This window comes from Struthio camelus, chromosome Z (assembly GCF_040807025.1).
Source record: "Struthio camelus isolate bStrCam1 chromosome Z, bStrCam1.hap1, whole genome shotgun sequence".
In the NCBI taxonomy this organism is placed as follows: domain Eukaryota; kingdom Metazoa; phylum Chordata; class Aves; order Struthioniformes; family Struthionidae; genus Struthio; species Struthio camelus.
In genome coordinates this window covers 54517612-54541310 of record NC_090982.1, presented here as the reverse complement: position 1 = coordinate 54541310, position 23699 = coordinate 54517612, and the positions used below count along the sequence as shown (strand labels likewise).

Genomic DNA, 23699 nt, shown 5'->3' with positions numbered 1-23699 from the left:
TGGAAAGCTTACAAGAAAACCTTAAGGGGATGAAACGATTTTTGAATATTTCTTCACTCATTCATATTCAGGAATTTTCTAATCAAAATCTTAGAGTATAGTGCTCAAGTTTTTTTGTTACCATTTAGAAGCTTTCCTTTTTTCTTTTTCATCAGATTATTCTACTGTTTTCAAATTAGTAACACCACCTGAGTAGCAGGAGTACTGTGAGAATTCATGTGTTAATGTTTAAAAAATTCCTTTACTACTTCAAATGAATTACAAATGTTGTTTAATTATCTGGTTTTGGCTAGATGGACAGAGAAAGTGTCCCATCATTCAGACCGTGCTTCGGTTATACCATGGAGATTACAAAAATACAACCTACAAAAATGTACTCTACATCAGCTACAGCTACATTTAACTATAGTCTGCAGAGAAATTAATGTCAAGTGTGGCAACAGGCGTCTTCCACAGGAATGCGATAGAGGTAATTTTACCCACTGCTGTACCTTGAGAAACGCGAAAGCTAAGGAACACAAACTGTGACAAAATTCTAGGAATACGCAGTTACTAACGTGAAATATGGAAAGATGCAGGTGTGCCACATGTGAGATGATAGCATGGCTTTCTCACAAAACTGCAGTGCTCTGAACTGTCAGAGACTCCTTTTCACTTAAATGGACAGCACAGCACAGCACAGCACATGGTTTGGACCTTACACAAGTAAATTAAAAGCACATTTCTTTTGTTTTCTTCTTATTAGTTTTGCCTCCGTTTTCAATCTGATGGAAATGGCTTTAATCACAGAAGGCCAGATTCTCAGCTGCACCAAATTTGTGCTTAGCACAGCTGAAGATAATGAGTTTAAAAAAGTGGCTTTAATTTCTTTCAGTTCCCTTAGCCTGAGTGAGCTCATAGTGCTAACAGTTAAATTGGCATCAGGGCTCTGGATCCACAGAGTTGCCACAAATCCCACTCCAGCTGCCTCATTCTTGGCACGCTCCTGGTAAAGGATGTTCTGCCCGGAGCCGGGCTTTTGGGCATGACCCAGTATCAAATGCAGTGAATTCTCAACCTGACTGTGCGTCGGCCTGAGGTAGAACGGAGTGGTTATTCAACTTGCGCAACAGGAAGCCTTCCTCTGATTTGTATGCGCTTGTGGATCCCACCTGCAGGATTTTTGACTGTCCCGTGTAAGTTCTTACAAGCTTAGCACTGCTGCCAACACCAGTGTCAAAATGCATCTTTCCTTTTTACAGCTAAAAGGAAATATGAGGGTATAGGCAAATGTTTTCTGCTATATAACATTGTATGGAGTTACTTTAGGTACAGTGTTAATATATACAAGCTATAAACTACTGTACCAAATTAACCTACCCACTTGTTCAGAATCAAGTTCCCCACCAGTAAGTTATTTTAAAAAGAAGAATCAAATGTTTGGGAACATAGTTTTTCTCCACACTATTTTCAAAAAAAAATAGATTGTCAATACTGATGTGTGTTTAATGAAAAACAATTTTTAAAAAGCACTTTTGAATGGAAAACTGTTTTTTGCCTTGGATTTTCTGTGTGCAAAGAAAGACTTGTCAATTTTAAGGAGAGAAGGAAGAAGTACAATGTGTACTGTCTCCAAAGCAGAGATCTCTCTGCCTCACAAGTGTTTTTGTGGGGGCTTTTTAATCATGTTTTTTGGTGTGGCTCCATGACTGTTTTTCCCTTAGAACATATGAAAATGTTTAATGCATACAGAAATCCACACCTAAATACTCCATTTGGGATGCTTTTCAACCTCTGCTTGCCCTTTCAACTGAGAAACTACCATGCATTCATGAGCGTTTCCAATATTGCCTTTTGTAAGGCTGCACAGCACGACATCCCTCCTCCCTCACAACAAAGACTGGCCTTTCATTGCTCTAGGACTTCTAACTCCTTCTCCTGCTCTGTGCTTTCCTCTCCCTCACTGCATGTTTCCACATGCATGTCTCGCAGAGCTGCTCTTCTTCTTCCTCCTCATTCTCTAGCTGTCTCTTTCACTGTGCTGTAAACTTCTGTTTTTACATTTCAGATTATTTCAGGTTTGCTGGCAGAAGTACAGATCGGTTAGAGGGAATGGCAACCGTGTGACTGCTTTTAATCACAATAATACCTATCAGAGATGGCAGCTATTTTGCATAAGGAAACTTTTTTAAAGTCTGTGGTCTCCCATCGTCTGTTGATAAGAAATTTAAAACCTGAAGACAATCATAGTAAAATGGGGAGGGTTGGCAGCAGCACAGTGGCTCAAAACATGTTTAAAATATTTCACATCCTTTCTCAGGGAAAGACACTCATGTGTTGTGTTTTGTTTTGTGTTTGTAGGGGTTTCACCTCATCTAGGTGTATTTACTGCTACACATTTATTTTACAGAAGATATCCTGAAGAAGTCGAAACTGACTAGTTTATCTGTAATCTATTTTTAGTTTCTCAGGTGTTATACTCTACTGTTTTGTTCCATTTTTCCTGGGCAAGGAGTAAGATTTAGAGGATGATTTTTATGGAAACACTTGAGATTCTGACTTTGGGCCTCTCCCTGGGTCATTTTCTGCAACTATGTAACGTGCCTGAAGAACTTTATTTTGAAAGCACAGTGAAAAAATGGTGCACAGAGAAATAAAAATAATTGGGCATAAAAATCTAATGAGAGTAGAGAAAACAGATACAAAAAGAAAACAGTAAGATAGTGGAACTGTATAATAATTGATTATAGCAGAAGTAAAATCACTGCTTGGAGCTGATTTGTTTTTTTTTTTCTCTCCTTTTCTCTGAAAGCCACCTATTCAGATATCCTTAGAATCCAACTCCTTTGTGGAGTTGTAGTTTCTGATTCCAGCTGTCCTTTAACCAGAGTTTTGGTGCCCGTCGCACATAGCAGATGATGACTGATCATCGATTCCAACTAGATGCGGTTAACTTGCCAGACCTGCGAACTGTTGGACCAATATGTGAATACAGTCACTGGAAACAGGCTTTTCAAAACAAAATAGTGTGCAAGTTTAAGGGTAGGAAGAGCACGTAACAAGAAAGAATTTTCAATACAACAGATAGTCCCTGTATTGCATAAAGATTGGAAAGGTCTAGCTCGTTCTACAGCCGCACCCATGCCTGTAATCTTTCAGACTCTGGTTCAAGACCTGATGGTTTTTTTATCCACTTCAAAGTTCTTTGTTTCAGCATCCCTGCCTGTAGGCCCCTCGAGGATACAAGTTGCAACTATACCCTTGTGAAGACAGCCACACAATAACGCTCCACAGGATGAGCAATAAACTGAAAGAGAATGACATCTGAATTGGTCCATTCGATCTCAGTGAATGAAGCTATATTTAAGTTATTGTTCAATTTCCAGTCCACTAGTGTGCTTCTCCTGGAATTTACCACAAGTCAACATTAAGTAAACAACACAAAAACAAGCAGATGCAATAGAAAGCATAAAATATTACGAACATCTTAAGTCCTTTGCAAGAAGTAAACTTGCCATAAATTGGGGTGTCTACCGGATAGTTTGGTCATACATGTCTCAGATCTGTGACTGTCACCCTAAGATAATTTTTCCTTGGGATTTTTCTAGTCTAACTTTAAAAAATTTGGTGTCATGATTGCATTTCTGGTCAGCTAGTTACCTAAGTGTTAGAATCAGTGTATGGTCTCTTCTGATGGATTGATAAACTTGTACTTACAGAATAAAGTTTATATAGAATAAATTTATAGAATAAACTTTCGTCCAGTAAGGGTAACAGAATTCTAGGAGCATTTTGTACTCTATCGGCTGGTCTGCACAAGGAGAGCCTTATTTTGATATGAATTGCTTCTATGATGTAGCTTAAGCCCTCTCACAAAAACATTAGCTAAAAACCTCAAAAGCAAGTTTTATACCAAAATAAGTCTCTACACATGGGTTTATATTGTTATAACTATATCTGCTTAAATTCTTAAGTAAGAGAGCTTTCCTGTGCAGACAAGACTTTCATGCAAAATTCAAATTTAAACCTTCTGCCTTATCTCATAAAATACAGCTGTTCTCTCTAAGAAATGTCCTGCTACTTAGAAGTATTATGGTTAGGCAAAAGGGTTTTCTGCCTTATGTACAGTTTCAGTGGTAAATAATATGCTGTGTGTTGACTGGTCAGCTCTTTAGTCAGTTGCTGGCTGCTTCATCATGTTACACATTAAGGACTCCCAGTGATTATCTGAAAGCCGAAGACCAAGTATCTAAAAATGGCTAATAAAAGCAGTCAGCAAAGTGCCTACCTCAGGGGAATCTGAAAAATTGATGTTAGACTGAAATAACAGAGCAGAATACAGGCCTGTTGTGATGGCTACACAATGGCTTTTGTGGAATAAGAAAACTAAAGAAGTAAATTACATCTGCCCAGGTTCTTTTCACATGTTCTCTGGGCTTGAAATCAATCCCTTTCTAGGATGGGTGCAGCATCTTTTAAATGGTGTAGAATCTTGGTGTTGCAAATATGTTCCATATGTGTTCAAATGTCTTCTTTAGGAATCGTTCACACTAACATTTACAATGCCATCAACTTCAGAATTGGCTGTTCGTGTTCATCATGTAAATTGAGGTAGTGGTTCTAAATGAGGCACTGAGGATGAATGGGACCTATCCACAACCAGTAAATATCATGCCATCTCGAGAATCTTTTTTGCATTAATGGAAAATGCACAAATTTCTATTCTTATGTGGGAGCACTTCACTTTTCAGCAGATGGCACTATATAGTACATCCTACTGTGCTTTGCACTTTGCTTAAAATACCCTTTTGCCAACTTGACTTGGAAAACATGTTAAGTGTGACACAGAAAATCTTTGGATGATCTGCAAAAACAGGAAACGTTCTGACCGTGCTAAAGAAGAATAGCACTAGGTTCTTATCTTACCAGAGGCAGGAAATTCCAATTCACAAGATGTATTTATTCTGCCATAAAAATATATTTTTATGATTTTTTTAGTGCTCTGACTCTTTACAGACAGAAGCTCTTGCTATTGGCTAAAGCTGGACATGTGTAGGCAAAAATTCCTTGTCTAATTGCCCACATGCCTTTCTTGAAACAAGTTTACTCTTTTAGATGTCTTCCCCTTCTAACTAGATAGTGACACTTACAAACCACTCATGGATATTGGAGACAGGGATTTTGGAGACTGACAAACATCTACCTCGAATGAGATCATAGCTGGCCAAGCTATGTTTCCCAGGTAGTGTATAGATCTCAGTTAATGATGCACTTCTATTCCTGATTTTTCATGTTGATTTGTAAACAGTCATAAAATGCTAACAGAAAACCTTCCCAACATGTACCCAATTACCCAAGAGTAGAGGCAGCGTTATAAAGAAGGCTAATTCCAGGAAGGGAGGGGACTTTGGATGTCACTTTGTTTAGGGATTTTGGAACAAGCTGCTGGAGAAGCTCTAATTTATTCAGAAACTCTTTTAGGCCCTGCAGCAGCCTCCAATCTGAACAGAGCAATGGCAGGAAAAAAAACAATACTTCTGAGTCACGCCTTGCTTTCTTCTTTACTGTACTTTTAGAAGGTGTTTAGATGACTCAGAGGTCCTCAATTGTTTTTCAAGTCACCACACCAAGCCTTGCCCTTGGCAACCAAAACTCATGTGAACCTAAATATCATAGCGCAAATCCTTAGCGATGGATTTTTTGCTTGTTTTTTTTTTTTTTCCAGTTTCAGAGGCGACTGGACTCATAAAAGCATTCAGAATTCTGATTGTGAGTAAAAGATTGTCAAAGCAGGTTTTTTTAACTTCCTTTAAAATAACACCAAGTTGCTGTCTATTTTTTTGTTCTCTCTTACTTTCCCCTGTGCTCGCTTATTATTAAGAAATGGATGTTAATGAAACACATTTATGACAGCTTTTGCCGTTGCTTAAGTCCCTAGACTTCTTGGCTTACTAGTTGCAGACGGATTTGAACAGAAAGGTAGCAGAAAGATAGCACAATAGTTTTGCCAGAAGAAGTTTTGCTCTTACCATGACTCAGAACCTGTGAAATTTTTGAAAGGGAAAGAATGTGTATTAGCAATAGTACTTGATCTGCATTTCAAGAGCAGCGCTGAAACCACCCTCCCATGGGTTGCAGGGAGAGATCTCTAAAAGGATGGTCTCGATAGCAAACTGCTGCTGGCCCTCTCTTCCTCTTCCTCGTGTCTGAATGTACAGAAGAAGGTTTCAAATTTAGATTCTGCATAGCTAACTCCCATCTAATCTGTAGGCTTGTATGCTTCATAACAGCTTAGGATCTGGCCTATACTTTTGTGCAGCTTTTTTTTTCCCCCCAGAGTGACTTTCTGTGTTCATGAAAGCGTGAAAATGTATGTATACAGTTTTTAGATGTGTGCGTGTATATATATGTGTATATATATAGCATACATATAAAGAATCCTTCTCTCTCTTTATATCCGCAGTACACAATTGTACACTAGAGTAAGTGTTACAATATTATGTTGATGGTAAATGTAGCACATAAAAATGTCATTATTCCATTTGGTATATCTGGAGGAACAGGATGCACGTTCCGCTGGAAAGGCAAAAAGTGCTGGATGAACATGGAAAAACTTTCAGCTGTTCTCCAGTAGCTCAGCCTTAATTTTACAAAAAGTGAATCTCTAAGTGACGAGAATTTTGCAGAATCCCTAATTATCCTCCTGTTCAAGGACGTTAACTTTACCATTACTATTATTCCTTTTGAAAGAAAGATGCGCTTCTGGAAGAAGTGGCACTGCTTCCTTTCTCACTGTCACTATCTATCCTACTCCCAGGACACACTGGAGCCAGGACTGTTGAGAGTGCCGTAGCACTAGGTTCTGCAGCTTGGATAACAAATCATAACCCGACAGAGCTTCCAAGTTCACGTTGACCAGCAAGGCCCTCAAAGAAATTGAGAGCGTTCAGATCTGAGACTAAGCAAATGCAGAAGTGGATGCCCAAATACTTACTACCGTGGCCAGAACTGTGTTTATCAGGATATTGAAAACTAGGAGTTTAATCCAACTTTTATCTAGGCCAATCCAATCCCAAATGGATGAGATAAATTAGCATTTTTGCAGCTGTACGGTCAGTAAACCAGAATGGTGTAGAATGAAGGCTCAGGAATGTTGTAGGTAAGGTAATTGATTGCTAAACTGTGCTCTTTTAATGCCGATCCGTGGTGTTGAAGTATCAGTCTCTAAAACGATATTGTTAAAGGTAACTACTGTTAAAGGTAACTGAAACCAAAAAACTATTCTTTAAAAACATTGTTGTGATATGGTGAATGATATGTATTCTTGCATTGTTTACCTTACCTGTCAGTGCTCTGTGCAGCAGCATGCACCACGTGTACTACATTATTTAGAAATAAGTGTCTTTTCTTAGCTCCTTACCACATTGTAAGTCAGTATTATCAGTTATATATGAATGGGGCAGATCTATGGGTAATTAAACATCTGCTTGCATAAGCACAATGAAAATATATTTAATGGGGCAAAAAGGCACATCTACAAAATACGTAAGCCTTTGCATGAAGGTGTATATGTTGGGATTGTTTATGACCTACTTGCATATGTAGTTACTTGATTTTGCAATTGCACGGATTTCCCCTTTAAACGGTGCAGCCAGTGAGCGCAGTTTTAAGGCACGTCTTTGTACTCATGTTTGAAAACATAATCCAAAATACAGATGCATGAGCTTCATATTAAAATGCACTTTTACAAGCATTAAAATAAATGCATAAATACAACTGTGCTCACAAAATACTGATTTCTTTTAATCATTAATAGTTGAAATTCCCTTCCTTTTTCGCATGATCCTCTGTTCATGTATAAGCAATATAAGGTACTTACTTAAAAGAAACGTAATCTCTACTTGTTGACCAATATAATTTGATTCTTCTTGATCCTGTAATTTTTTTTCAAATAATCACTTTTGCATATTTTCTAAAACTAACTTTACATTTTAACTAGAAAAGGGTTTAATCCTCAGGAAGACTTCATGTGGTGTATGCTACCAAGCTGTGTTCTATTGAATTTCTGTGAGCATGGCAACTTCCATAGAGAGATTTATCTGACAGCCCTGTAAAAATATGCTGAGCTCTTGTTGACTGGACTTTTTTCAAATAGCCGTAGGGACATTCTCTACTGTTTTCAGAGTAGCTATGGCTAAATGCAGGATAAGAAATGAAATTAGTTTCATATTAGATAAGCTTTGTATAGACAAATAAGACAAGTTTTATTAAATGTTGCAAAACAGCTGATAAAAAGCTAATGAAATAATAAATGTTGATGCCACCAAAACCACTACAGCAAACTTTCACTTCATTTTTAATAACTAATAGGTCCATGTTTCCTGTAGAACCTATATGGCATCTGCCCGCCGCCCTGTATCTCAGGGGCAGTTTGTGGCAATAGTACATTTAATCAGGAGCTTTTATTCCAGCATTCTGAATTGTAATGATGAACCTACCTATAGAAAACAGATTTCCACAGTTCGTTAACCCTTCAGACAGCTACTCACAGGCTATGTAATGTGGAGCGGGTCACTTCTGCGCTAAGTTCTGAGATACGAAAGATGGCGAGGAGTATTCCAGTAATACCCTGGAGCGCTCATAGGGTAAAATGATTTTTTTGTAGACCTCAGAATTTCAATCAAGATAAACAGGAAATACACATGATTATTTAATCTACTCCTCAATATCATTGTACAAAAGGGAAGTGAAAGAATACTCAGAGTAAGCATGCAATGCAATCACAGTGAAAGTAAGGTAAATGAGCCCACACAAGAACAGTATTACAGCAATTAGACTTCTAGTATTACCTCAAGCTAGTTTGTTAATTTGAGTATCTCTACGTTATGTTGCAGACACTTGCGTAACTGCAATGTGGACGTATCCCTAGAGCTACAGTGTATTAATGCATCTCTCAGTATGGCAATGGACTTCACAATCTCTCTCTGAGTCAGTTAGGCTATAACCGGAGGTTATTTATTCAGATTAGTTACCAATGACCTTAATTTAACCCGGACTTTAAATATACGTACCATTAAACATCAATGATTGAAATAACTAAAAATTGCAAAGCAGCTGGAATAAGAACAAATGCAAAAAAGCTCTGAAGCTCTTATACTATCAATATCTATTGCATCAAAGAAAAAATATGCAAATAAAAACCAAGACTGGTCTGCTGCAAAGAAAAACAAGCAATAAAGGAATTGTTTCTAATCACTGAGGAAAATGGCTTGTTTCCTTTCTTAGTAGCATTTTCCATGTATAACTTTCTGAGTAGTAGTTTTGCCTCATGGCTTAATTTCTATAGGATCAGATCCTTTTACTGAAAGTTCATAAATAAGCCACCTATAGAAAGCACTAGCTCTGTATATTCTCTAGTCATTTACTGGGCATCACTGATAATGAGTTAAATTTTCTGTTTTAAGCAGCCATGTTTTTCCAGGCTTTATGACTACAGGGAGACCCTTCCAAACCTAAATAGGAAGCAAAGAAATGAAAGGACTTTTCTATCAACAGATATAAAGATAGAACTTGAATTCCCTTTTATGAATAGGCTGCTAACTCTGAAGCTTAATGATGAATATTTGAATGTCAAGATTAACAATTTTAGCTGAAATATTCAACTATATTCTTCATCACTGCTGCTGAATTTAATAGGAGCCGAAAATCTAATTAGTGCCTGCTGCAGCTAGATCAATTAATGAAAGTGATTTTATGGTTTGTTTGCTTATGACAGGGGGAGACTGGAATTGGTGATTGAGGGCCTCCTATGTACTTCTGTGTTCTTTAATATCAACAGATGTGTATGTTCATAGGGTGACTACAGTGTATTGAGATATCAGTAATAGGATGGCGTTTCTAACTAGAAATGATATATGCAAGACATAAGAGAAGGTAGTTGTTGACAAAGTGAGAATATAATGCCCCCAAATGTTATGTTTTTTTCTACATATTCCTGTGCAGGCGCTGAAAGATGATAGCGTGCCTCTGTGCGAGGGCTAAAGACATCGAGTCATCTCATTTTTAAGTTCCAAATTCCCTTAGCTCTTTTTAGTCAGCAGAAGTCTCAACTTTCTCCCACACTGCTATGACATTTCAGAATCTTCACCCCTAGCAACTTCTATTTTGTAGCCTTGCAAGTGTCTATTGCATAATTTTTTCACTCATTGTCACATTTAAGTTAATGAAAATCTTAAAAAGCTTAATTCACTTGAATTTGCTACAGAATTTAGAGCTAGTGTGACTCAGAAAAATGTGGGCATTGCTGCACTATTTAAATCCTACATACAGTGAAGTACATGGTGTTTTTGTTACAAGAAAGCCATCCAATATTATCTCCTGTATAGCTTAATATCTTGTTTAACATTCTTGCTGTCAATACATAAAAAAGCTTTAGCCTGTCAGCACATCGCTTGGTTTGCATCAATGTACCAGAAGTTCTTAAACTGCGGTCGACGTACAGCTAGTGATACGCCAGCCATTTCAAAGCAGTAGATAACCTGGCAGGAGATATTTCTGTGTCTGTTTTTCTATATCTAATAGTGGTACTCATGTTGCCTGCTGCTGGTGGTGGTAGTATCTGGCAGGAAAAAAAAAAAGCTCTCATTTATGATATCCTTATAGTATATTACAAAAGAGACTGAAGAGACTGCTGAAGCTCTGGTAGGAGAATAATCTTTAACTTAATTCCACATCTCTCAGTTTCCAGGCAGGCTAAGGATTTTTATTAGCTGTGTTAAAACAGTTCTCAAGAGTTCTAGGAAACATCCTTGGAAAAAGGCTGGCCTATGCTAACTGAACAAAAGCAAGCTAATGAAAGATTTTTTTTTTTTTTTGAAGCCAGAACATGAAGTTACGTGTTTTAACGTGATATATTATTATGTGCTCTTAAAAATGCAGCTGTCTCAGTTCACATAACTATAGTACTCATAAATCTGAAACTTCTTAGGCAATATAAAGATATGATAATAAGTTTAATACTTGTACTTACAAAGTATAGATAACTAATGTTTTCACAACCTCTTTTATAGTTTTTCCTTTTTAATTTCCTCCTTTTTTTCCAGTTTTATTTTTGGCATGTTTTCACATGAAGAATATTTAAATAATTTAAGGAATAAATTCTAAATGTCTTAATGAAATTAGCTCTGTTGAATTCAGATCATTGCTAAAAAAAATTCACCACCAACTGGGAAGACATCAGGCTTCGGGAATTTGAACAGATACAGTTCAGTGAAAACCATGACTAAAAAGATGTCTGTTCTTCGCAATCCCCCCCTTTTTAGATTCAATCATTCAAAACAAATTTTGCATACTTTTCATGTGTATTTCAGTGCCTCCCATAGACAGAAATAGATAATGGATGAAACCATCGTCTGATGAATATTGTCCATAAGATTATCACAAGCAACTGAGTTGAATTAAAATGATGTTTATACATGAGGAGATTTTCATTTCAGAATGTAGTCTGTACAATAAGAAGAATCTGTGGATTAAATGCTGAGATTCAGAGACAAGAAAGCACAACACAAAGTGTTGTAAGTTCATGGGCCTTTGCCTCTGAGTTAGTTGCTGTGTATAAAAACAGAAATCACACTGATTCTGCCCAGAATTGCTGTATTCTCTCTGCTTGCTTCATTTGGAGGCACTGCAATTATGTCTAAGAGGATCTATTTCCGCACCATATAATTTAATTACCTTTTCCCATAGGCCAACGTATGAGATGCGACATCCAGTTGCTAAAATGGTGACCTTTAGCTTCCATGGACCAGTGAGGGGTAAGGTTAAACTTGTCTCTGTTTTCAAGAAAGCAGTATTTGTCACCACCGTATGATTATCGAATTGGAAACCCTCACCTTTTCAATTAGGTTATTTCATACATATGCAGCTTCTACACAGAGCAGCCTGGGTTGTTACTCTTGTGTGCAGAATCAGTTCAGGAGACCCACGTTATCAGGTAGGCAGGGCAGTCTGTGTTTGGGTGAAAAGTGGGCTGGGAAGGTTGGGTTTCAGCTTTGTGGGAGGGCAAGGGGGGGAAATGGAGTCAGGAAGCTCTAGGTGTCATAAGAGCGCAGAGTGATTTGGAGAGGAAGGAGATCAAGAGCTGTGTGCGGACATAGAGGCAGCTCCCTTTAAGCTTACCCCTAGCCTTTCTCTTTTGTCACCCCTGTAGAGTACTAGACTGCCAAACTTTTTCTTTTTTTTTTTAAACCCTGGCACTTGCAGATTCAGTCCCCCCTTCCTCTACCCCTGTGCCCTCAGAGTTATTTCTTTCCTCCTGTTCCTACCCATCTCTTCCCAGCACCTCCTTCCCAACGGAAAAGGCGAGGGGCAGGACTGCGATCCTGGGAAGGCAGGGGAGGAAAGACCTCCCTGGGATGCGGAAGCAGTGAGTAGCCCAAGAAGAGCAGGCTCTCTCCTTGCAGAGCTGCTAGCAGAGGGAGGTGCAGATTACTGTGTAGTCCCTGCAGCAGTGGCCATCTCTAGCTACTTGCTCTTTTCCTCCCATAGATGAGTGTTATTGATCCTCAGTTCCACAGGTGTATGAAAAGGGACACTGCCTGCTATCCGAAGCAGATGCTGAGTATGTTTGGATTCATCTCTGTGTGGATGGGGTTTCTGGGGATAGCACAGAAACAATATAGAAACATGATGGGGAAACGATGCCAGACTTGATTGTCCCCTACTGTTTCTGAAGCTAGGATTTAGTCTCTCTGTTTGCTGTCCTGGGAGAATATGAAGATACAATTTTCATAATTAAAAAGTCAATATTTATCAAGAGATACCTGGTGCCTGGATACTCTGTGCTTTTCCCCTCACATAATAAGTAATTTGCTGTCAGAGTCATAAAATGATTAAGGATGATTAAGTAATACACATATGAAAATGGTGTGTGTTCTTTTTTAAACAGATACACGTGACTAGCATGTGATTAATTTGGTCTTCTGGTCTGAGCACTGGTTTCTCTGGATCCTGGTAGGAAGCACAAGAAGAAAGCGTGTCCATTGTTCTTCATGACAAATACTGAAGGTGAGAAACATTACCAATAGATTTCTTTTTTTCGCTGAACACAAAGGGAGGTTTAAAAGAAGATTAAACATGTTTTGTTTTGGCCAGTGCAATAAGGAATGTTTTCTACCTGTTCAATGTACTTTATATCACAAATTAGAAAATTTATCAACTTTTCATATTTTTATCTTTGTTTTCTGTCATGTAAATGAAAGAAAAATAGGAGGGGTTGTCAGTGTGAAAATTAACTGAAGTATTATGATACTTGCACTACAGATTTGATGGTAACTACTTTAAAAAGGTTTCTTAGTTCTTTCTCTGATAGCATCCTATTTTCTTTTTTTAATTTCAATATTTTCCTTTCAATTTTTTTTAATTGATCAGTCTGAAATTTTACTTGTAGTAAGATATTTGCTTCTGCCTTCTATTTTTCAGAGTTTAAGAGGTTTGGCTGTTGCCAAGAACATAGATTGAGAAATATATGGATTTGATCATATCATGTCAAAAAATTTATATATTCCTTTGCTTGAAGGACAACTTGAAATTTGGAAGGTATCAGAGGTGTGCATTTGGAAATGTTCATGACAGTCCGTGCATATTTGGTCAAATTAATGCAAATAAATATCTTTAAAACTACATAAAAATAAAATAATGAAAATAATAAAAATCAGATGTGGTATATGCTCAGTACAGATCTGGCAAGTTGGCAGCTAAATTCTCTGAATGTTTTATCCAAAATGGATATTCTCCAATGCAAACAGATATTTTATTCTGATGAGAACGTACATCCAGCTACTCTGCACAGAGTCTGAATACAGTCACCTGTAAATGATAGAGGATACTTCAATTTTTTCTGGCCCATAAACTCTGTATGTCTATAATTTTAGTGTACATTATGAAAATACATTCATTAATATCTGAGATTCACTCAGAAGCTATTCTGAGAAATGTTCCAGAGGACACTATCAAATTAATAACTTTCTAATCAGCTCAGGGTTTCTGTCATTTGCAATAAATAAGGACTAAGGCAAATAATAGAATGAGAAAAGTAAATGAAATATTGAGTAGTTACCCATCCATTGAACACGATCCATTTTATTAACTCGGTAGGGCAAAAGGCTTGTGGAAAATATGACTGGTAAACTTGACAGATCTGTAGTTGCCTTTAAAAAGTTTCTGAAAACTGCTTTTTCACAAAAGTTGTGTTGCTTGTGCATGCATGTGATGGTTAATAAAGTTGATTCCTGCATACAAGCACTTGGGAAGCAGTACAGAGACTATTCTCTGACTCTCTAAGTCAACTAAGGCTCTCGGCACACTGAGCTCACCAAACAAATTCGCTAGGAGGTGCTTAGCCCAGAGAAGAAGCGGGTGGAGGTGCTGGAAGAATCCAGAAAGGGTAAACGTATATTACACACTCTCTCAGTAAAGAAGTAGCTGGGTAGAGAGAAAGAAATGACTCACTTGAATGTCCACAGACTAGGGTAATCTGAAAAATAAGAGCCTTCCTCTATTTTTATTTAAGAAACAATAGGGTAGACATAAATATGACTATTTTGTGGATGTACAGATCTTAAACAAAAAGCATACCAATGAGAAAAAAAAGTCCCAAGGCTTGAAAAAGATGCCACTGCTTTGCCAACATGAAAAAGGCCAACTATAGCACCACCAGTCATTGCTCCTAAAGGAAATAATTGGAGGAAGGCTGGAGCCCAGGTGGACACAAGGGCCACGCAGGGTTGCTGAGGGGTATCATTGCTGATCTGAAACTGCTGCCCAGGACCGTGTACCCAGGACTCTGATCCTCGCACAAAAAGTTTCAGGGTCCTACCTTTTGCAAAGTAGAAGGCAAGAGTCCTTGCACCTCTGGGACTGAATTCAGAGAAATCAAGGAAGGGGTCAGATGTGCAGATGACACTGTAATTAAAGCTTTCATCATATGTTGTCAGAAATAAGGTTGCCTGGGCAATTTGAATTCTGGCATTTAGTAAATTTTGAATGTTTGACTTCACAAGCTTAGCATTCTTTCACTTTTTTTAATGTCATTTTAGTCTCTTTGGCAAGATGCTGAATAGATGTGTGCATATTTGTAGTTAGGATGCAGTTTTAGAGGATACAGTTTCCATGGAGTGTGTAAATAAATCCTATTTTCGGAACTGTAGAAAGCAAAAGGCTTTCCCATTCATTTCCTTGACAAATAAGCTGACTGTTTTAGTGAGGCTTGGGGTTTTAATATGTTTGTTAGCACTGTACTGAGTAGTACTATAAGAAACATCCACTTTTTTTTCCTCATTCTTAAATAAAGAATTACTCTTTGAATACTGGAGAAATGTAGGTAAATTAGACTCCAAATTTCTGTAGCTTCCCTAGTGCAAATGACATCCAAGAGAGTTACATTTGGCACAATTATTTTTTAACCTACGGTTATGTTCCTGTCCAAGTGTCCCAGCTAAATATTTTGAAAGGGAAGATCATTTGCAAAAGTGAAGAAATGGAAAAAGATTTGCACAATTTTCTTTTTGTCTTATGATTTTAAGCAAGAAATATGTGCTAATTAAAATGAACATACAAGTTCTCTGAAAGGGTAAACCTACTCAGAGGAAACAAGATCCCATAAGAGCTAAACTTCATGGGGAAGTCTGTCCATCTCTCGTTGAACAGGGTTGAAGCATAAGTGCAAATGGACTTAGCTCAAGGGGTCAAGAAGCTCAAAATGCCCAATTCTTATCATCTTATTAGTATTTAATGTGGCATTTGAACTCTAGAAGCCCACTCTTAATTCAAAAGTGTAGGATTTTATTTTGGCATATAGGCCTTTCTACCTAATAGTGAAGTCATCGTAAGAAATTAATAACAGCACACGGGGAAGATGTTTTTTCATCATAGTCGCTTCTTTTTAAGAGCGGAAATCATGTGGGAATCATAACTATGTTTGACACAGCTAAAAACTGCAAAACTTTTGTAACTTTTCTGTTGACTTACAGAATTACATAAATTATATTTCCACCTATAGTATTTCTAATGCTATAATTAATAATCTGTTGTTAAGTGACCTGTTTTCATGTATTCTTCATATAGAAAATGTAAGAATTGATCTGAGTCAGTCAAACTGCATATCTGACTCCTTTTCTGGTCCCAACAAGTAAGCAATCTATACCAGGATGAGAGTACAAAAGTGACTGTGTCAGAAAGGAAAAATTTTATTACCCCTGCCAAAATGATGGAAGGAAGGTGAAAGAATGGTACTTTAGTTAGAAGTATGGTTTCAGGTGCTGTAAGAATCAGCCCTTGCCCAGGCGGAAGGCCTAGTCTAACGCATGAGGTTGCTGTGTCTGTTCAGGTAACTACTATGGAAGAACGTTTCCCCAATTTTAAATTCTATAGCTGTCAGGATAAAAGATGAGGCCAGTTAAAAGGAGGGACGGCAGGGCAGAATAGCAAAAATCTTGCACTGACCCTATTATTGTCAACATCAACATAAACAGTGATAATGAAGTGTTTTGGGGACAAGTCCATGAACTTAGCCAGAACATAGATGAAAAAATTGCACAAGTTGTGAAACTTTTATTCAGAACAGTGCTTGGTCAGGTGCTTAATTTAAACAACATGCTTTAATATCATTGACTTTTGAGTAGCTTAAGGAAACGTGCTTTTTCATCTGAAAAATGAACTATGTGCTTGAAATGACTTTTTTGTGACACACAAACTTCCAGGCCCATCATAAAATACTATTTTTAGTCAAGATAACTTGACTTGATAAAACTTAGTTGCCTACTTTTAAAAAGTCTATCTATTCTATCTAGTCTAGCTTTTAAAAAGTAGGCAACTATGTGTCTAGTCTACTAGATAGACTAGATTCACCTGCTACTGGTAAAATCTAAAAACTCTTCCAATATATCATTCATCAGATGTTAATTCTCTTCTAGGAATTTCCAGTTAAGAGTAATTACTAAACTTCAGTTTTCTTATGAAGTACAATAACCTCTGTCTGTATTTGACCTAACTGTACTGAAAGTGAATTGTCATGCCCTCTATAGATGTGAAAATGTGTGCATGTGTGTGAACATGCATACAGGCACCTGTGCAAGTATCTATGTAGGATGCCCTAGCAGCAGAGGTTATGCCCAAATGTTTCAACTGATATTGGTGCATTTATTCTTTTCTTCTCTTATATTTTTAGGCTGCAGTGTGCATTTATTTTGAACCATAAAATGTTGATTCAGGCTTTATGCGCAGAGGAGCTTTTCATAGGTCATTGAGATTGAGAAAATACCACCTTTTTCTCATATCTCATAGCAGTATATCTTGCATATCTTTCATATCTTTCAGTTCTGGGAATCTACGTTTTGATCTGTTTGAGGATACCAGTAATAATATACTTTCGGAAATAGTTCTCAAGATTACATGAGTATCACTATCCATTTTGTCACCTGTCACATCTAAAGATCCACAATACCATAGTAAAATATGCTACCAGCCTGGATTGATGTACTTTGTTTAAGCCTGTTGACATACAGTACTTTTTTCTAGCTACTGCTGAATGTCTTAGCTATTTATAGGCATTAAAATCCATCCTGAATCTGTTTTTAAGATGAACTCTGTAGAAAGGAAAAGAATGTATGATTACTTTATGTTTTACATAAATATATATGTGATACCAATGTTAGGTGTACATTCAAGGGAGATACAAAAATTTGTATCAGCGTTAGCACTGCAGTCTATTATCTTTTTTTTAACCCCTTACCAACCACCTTCCCTGCTCTGAAAAGCCCGTAAGTCTTTCAGAACAGTCCAGGGATTACGAGGTTGTCTACACAATAGAGGTGAATCTGGAAACTTTCACTGTTGCAAATATATCCCTAAAAATCAATCTGAAAACATATTCCTAGTTCCTTCTGATTTTGAAAGGGCAAAGTGGAAGACAGCAATAATAACGAAGATGAACTGAACCAGTAGTTATTTAGCCACTGGGGGATGATATGCAAAACTAAATCTTACTGTCAGTGGTAGTCATAACTAGTAACATTTAAGTGCCAGATTTATGAGATGTAGCAATCCATCTCCATTATATGTCAGATGCTTTACTTAAGGTGGATTAAAGGGAGTCCCAGTTTTTTATCCCAGGTGAGGTTGTCTTGCTTGAACCTTACGCATAGCAGCTCTTCCTGTTGATGTTATCTCTTTTCAGTCTTGTATTTCCATTTTCATATAGCCATCATATATGTTTGAGTCAGGGATTAAGCAGTTTATAGCCATTGTTTTTTTTATTTCACAAATGCTTTTTATATTTGTATATAATTTGCTGACACTAATCATAAATTTTTTAAGATACATAACAGCAAAGAGTTCTTTAGTGTGGTAAATGGTGAGGTAAATATCCAGTCTGAATTTTGTGGCCAATTAGTAGGTGTAGCCTAATTAAGGAGATATTTTATATCTACCAGCACTTCAGAACCATGGGTATTTCAATCTCAGCACATCACTACTGCCAAATTAGCATATAGCCTGAATACCAGAGTTGAACATAGTAAGTTAATGTCACAATCAATGTAGAGAAAGCTTAGCTGTAAACATGTACTTTGTGAAGTATATGTAATTATATGCATTCCTAATTAAGACAGTGAACATATCAACAAATGTTTCTTCTTCTGCATAAAGTTTCTGAGTTCAGTTAATATATTTATTCAGTTAATGTATCTGTTTTCAATTGTAAAAAAATACTATCTTTTTGTCAAAAAAGGGTATTAATATTTTTGACTGCTGAATCATTTCAGGTTAGGAATTCATTAGACATCATAAGCTACCTCATATGGGCTTTGTCAATACATAGATGGGAAACATTCATGAGATACCCTCCAATGCTACAGAAAATCGTGTTGGTGATTCATTTATTAGTTGCCAACGTTTCTTTGAATTCAGTGCTGAATAACTGTCCCGCGATGGTGTGAAGAGTGTAATTACTCTTGCCATCTGTAATAAAGTGAGTTCTCTGCAATTCCATAGGAGAAATATTCCTAGTGCAAATGCCAGGAAGACTGGAGTTACCTACAGAATTCCTTCCACCTTCAACTGTATATATTAGACTTGGTGTGATTCTCATTTACTTTTCCAGAACATGAGAATTCTGATGATATCATTGGGCTTTATACAGTTCTTCTATAAAACAAATACAAAAATAAACCATTGTCCAATGGTATTTTTTTTACTTCCTCTGTTCGAGGGTTTTCTAGTTTTTGACATTTATTATGTCCTGCTCTGTAAGTGGCTTATTTCAGCAATGAGTGAGATCTATAAAGGACTGCAGGAGGAGAACTTATACACGAACTTCTAAAATGCATCCCATTGTTATTTGCAAATATAGGAACAGAATCTTAAATTAAAACCTGAAAGAGCTCTACAGATGAGCTGAGCACTGGATATTGGATTGCATCTCCTTGTAGACCAGTTACTAAATTTCTGCTACATAATGTTTCTCTAAGCAAATATTTGTTGAGCTAGCAAAAGTATTACAGCTAATCACCGTAGTATTCCTTTAACGTGGCATTTTTACGTGACACCCACTCCTAGGATTACAATTTTGTTTTGATGCGCACAATAATGTTTAACTGCTGAATGGAATAAGATTATCGCCTCAAATACTTCGGCACAAATGTACACCAGAAACGCTAATATTTTCCTGTCCTTTATGGACGAGCCCAAGAAGAGCTTTGAAGTCCTGTCACTGATGGTGATGAAAAAGTTAATAAAGTTATATTTTTAAATATGCACCTTTTTCCACAAAAATACTTGAGAACATGCTCAATTTTAAGTATGTGAGTAGGTGTATTGGCTTCACTGGGGCTATTCATGCGCTTCAGTGCTTTGCTGGACTGGGTCTAATTGGCAAAATATATTATAATCAAATTAAAGGCTAGGTTGCAACTTCAGGCACAGCTTTGAGCAAGAAATGATGTTTAAGCAGCACCACCTCACAAGCTGTCCTGGAAATATTTTTATTCACAGGCATACACAGACCTTTTGAGTTACAACCCCTGGCAGTGGTACAGCTATTCAAGTGAAAAAAATACCCCTTATACAAGGGATTGAGAATCAGTTCTCACAGTCCTAATTCCTTTGTAGCTTCTGTTTTGTGAGGCAAAAGGTTGCCATTTCTATTGGATTAAACCATTTCTAGACGCTTCTTTCTCTGTTGCTCACTTACACACTTACTCCCACACAGAGGATGAAGGGAGGGCTTTACTGTGCGAAGTCCAAGCAGTAGTTATTCCCTTCCTCACACCTTTCCTGAGATCTCAAGACAAGGATATATGCTGTAGTACTTGCCCAGGAATGGTGGAGCCTTACATCATTAGGACCTAAATACACAAATGGCCATAGTGGACTAGTCCAAGGAGTATAAGAAAAACACAGCCATATAGTTCTACTCCCCTAGAATACTGTCTCTTTTATGATTATCCAAGTCTGAATCCTAATACAGCACAGATTTGAATGTTCAGCCATCCTGGAGCAATTTAAGTCCAAATGTTTATTCAATGGCATATTTTACCACTTGTTTTATCTTCAGTCACTTCTGGCTCTGTCCAAGAATAGAAAACTCAATTAATAAAATCAGGAAGAAGTGGGCATATACAGGTTTCCAGAAGAAGGTAGTTGCAGCTTTAATGCCCTGTAATACCACCATTCTCAAGATATTCTTGCTAAGATTCCAGGACTGTAACCAATATAAAAACAGATATTAAATAATCAGAAAATTCCAGTGACTTTCCTCCCAATACCTTGATCTGTATCTATCTATGATTAGATAGTTGTAGGACAGGATGTTTCCCTATTATCCCGAAGTGATGTAAAATTCTTTTGAAGAAATGTTTTTGTTGGCTCTTTTATATTGTTGCTGTCTGTCTTCTGACATGTCTCTGTAGCTTGTGAACTAATTTAAACCAAGAAAGACAAATGTAGTTTAAAAAGATGTCCCGCACTGACAAGCAGACTGATCATTTTGCATTCCAGCATTTGTGAGGGGGGATAAAATTGCTATGTAACATTTTAGATTAAGAAAAGAAATATTCAGCATTAAATATTCAACATTAAAGTTCCTCAAATTTAAAAATAAATCTAGAGCCTTTCTTCTACAAATGCTGCTGTCAAGTACTGCTGATTCTCATTCAGGAAACACGGTATGTAGGAATACTGTATTTATCAGGTTAAAGGAGAAAATGCTTTGAAAACTTAGTGACCTCTATTATATCTTGTATCCTCTATTATATCTTATTTCTATTGAGCAAATGCGTTAGGGAATGACATCCATTCGAGGAATGTCCCATGCTTTTCTGGCTTTGGAATTGTGATGCTGACGCATATCAATGGCATTCCTCAAAGTGTCTGTCTTCAGAAATGTAATTTTGTTAAAACATTCTCTGCACTTTTCTCTCTGTGACCAATGAGCATATGAAAGATGAAGATCAGTTGCATACACAGCTGGTAGATCTGCAAGGGTAAGTTATACTACCACTGGACAGAGAATCAGCTTATATTCCTCTATAGAAATGCAATGGGAAAGTTTTTTGCCTTCTCTGGTTAGTCCTTAATCTGTTTCTGATGCTAGAATCTTCCCTTAACTTTAATTAGTTCATTTCTGGAAATATTAGCATGGCACTGAACAAATGATAGGAACAAAGGATTTTACAGTCTATAACAAGCATTATGTAAATGCCTCAGGGGAAGGTTGGAAGATGGAAACCCTGCTTCACTACTATGTCTTTCTACAACTGTGAACTAAACACACGGTTTGGCCTTACTCTAAGACTGACTGACTTACTCTTCATGGAGAGTACGTTCTGCAAGTGTAATGCTAGTGACGTGTTGGGATACAATGAGGGTAAGACCAGGATCACATTTGAAGAGTGGGCCGTAAGTAGTAGGAGAACACAGCCTCCTCTTCATGGCTTCATGATATGTTTTTTTTTAATGTCCAAATAGTAGTCTTATTCTAATATTCATTTTCAATGGATTTTTGAGAATAAATGAAATAATAATCTTGTAAGGTAGGATATACTTATTGGTTATTAGGATTTCATTAATGATAACAGTAGGAAGGATATTTTCTATGTAGATTGAGAAGCCAAAATTTATTCGTCCTATAGTTGGAGACACTGAAGTTTATTTCATCTAGCAAGCTAGTCAACAGCCTTCAGCTACTGTTCAGTCCTGACAGTTTGTAACTTTTACAGATTAAGATACATAAAAATGTGGATGAACTGTTGCAATACTTTTAAAAGATCTGAGATGACCTTCTCACTTCTATGGCTACAGGCATTGAGCCCGCTTGATGGAGACTTCAGTTTCAACATCTGATCTGAGAGCTGACATATCTCAGCATTGTATGGGATCTAACATCACATCCCTAATCTTTTCCTAGCTAGGAAAAAGAGATTCTGGTAGTTAAAGCTGATTACAGTATCTGATATTAGCAGCCTTCTGGAAAGAAGGTGGACTATATATATCATCATGCAGTAGAAAAAAATCAGCAAGTTTTTTGACAAATAATGAAATCTATAATTTTTGAATCAAAGGAATTGATAATTTTATGGTTTTTGAAAACCAGATCAGCCACGTTTTTTTTAAATAGCAATTTCAACGATTATGAAACCAGTAAAAGGACATTTCACCTCAAGATCGGTGGTCAAAAATCTGTGTGAGTTAGTAGCAATCAAAAATTATTAACTGATGTATATTCAGTTGCTCACATGAAATGAGTTCATTGCTTCCATTACAGTTTCATGTCCTTGCTAATAAAGCAATTAGTAATTGGCAGTAATTGCAGACATTTTAATAGAACGACTGTGGCTTACATGGATACAGAGATTAAACTGCTTAGAGATGACTCTTCAGGGCGATGCAGAGAAAGAGAGGGGCGATTTGCTCTGAAGCTTTTCAGGCTGTATTTTGTGGAAAAATGCTGAACTTAATGTGGAGTCATCAACAGCAGCATGTCTTCAGAGGGATTTCTGTCGCCTAACTAGCTTTCTAAGCGCAAGGCGTGGAGTCTGTGACCCGGCCTTCTCCTATGGTTAATGAGGAGAGTGTGGTGTGTTATGAAAACATTTATCCCCATCAAAAGCATGGATTTAAAACAGGATGAACTACCCCCTAAATGTGTAGATGCTGAATGGCATTGACTCAAGTAGGGTAAAGCCAAGAAAGAAACACAGAAAGAAATGCGTTTTCTTGGTTAATCTTTCAAAGCTGTTTTGTTCTTGCCAGCCCTCTAGCAGATTATTGTGTCTGTGCATGCTCAAAACATTCATCTACCGAAGACTTGGTTCAAGTGTGGCTGGATGTCTGCTTAGGTGAAAAAATGAGAAAGGATGTGCTTTTTAACAAATATATTCATAACCTTTCATTGTTATGATGATTACTTTGAAAGTCTTTGGCAGGAAGGCCCTCTTTATCACCAGTTACAGTGAATCTTTCCCATTTTCTGGAGCTTAAAAAGGCCCATTTTGGGTGTAGAAGATGAAATGAGACCAGAAGTGAGATAAAAGTTTGGTTTTCCTAGACATAATATGGAGGAAAGAATGTCATTTTCAAAGAAATCCCATTTACTTTTTTTCATGAGCAAATGACATGATTAAATATTTATCTTCATAATTGTAGTCAGATGCTGGATACCCTTATAG

At 37.1% G+C, this 23699-nt stretch overlaps 1 long non-coding RNA gene across 1 annotated transcript in view; it reads left to right on the top strand.

Moving 5' to 3' along the window:
• LOC104150207 (uncharacterized) overlaps nucleotides 1–4486 on the top strand; it is a 30970-nt gene extending 26484 nt beyond the window's left edge. Inside the window, exons 6-7 of the long non-coding RNA XR_011137629.1 lie at nucleotides 294–469; nucleotides 2792–4486. This is a non-coding gene — a long non-coding RNA (uncharacterized lncRNA). The remainder of the gene's footprint in view (nucleotides 1–293; nucleotides 470–2791) is intronic.
• Nucleotides 4487–23699: the final 19213 nt, after the last annotated feature.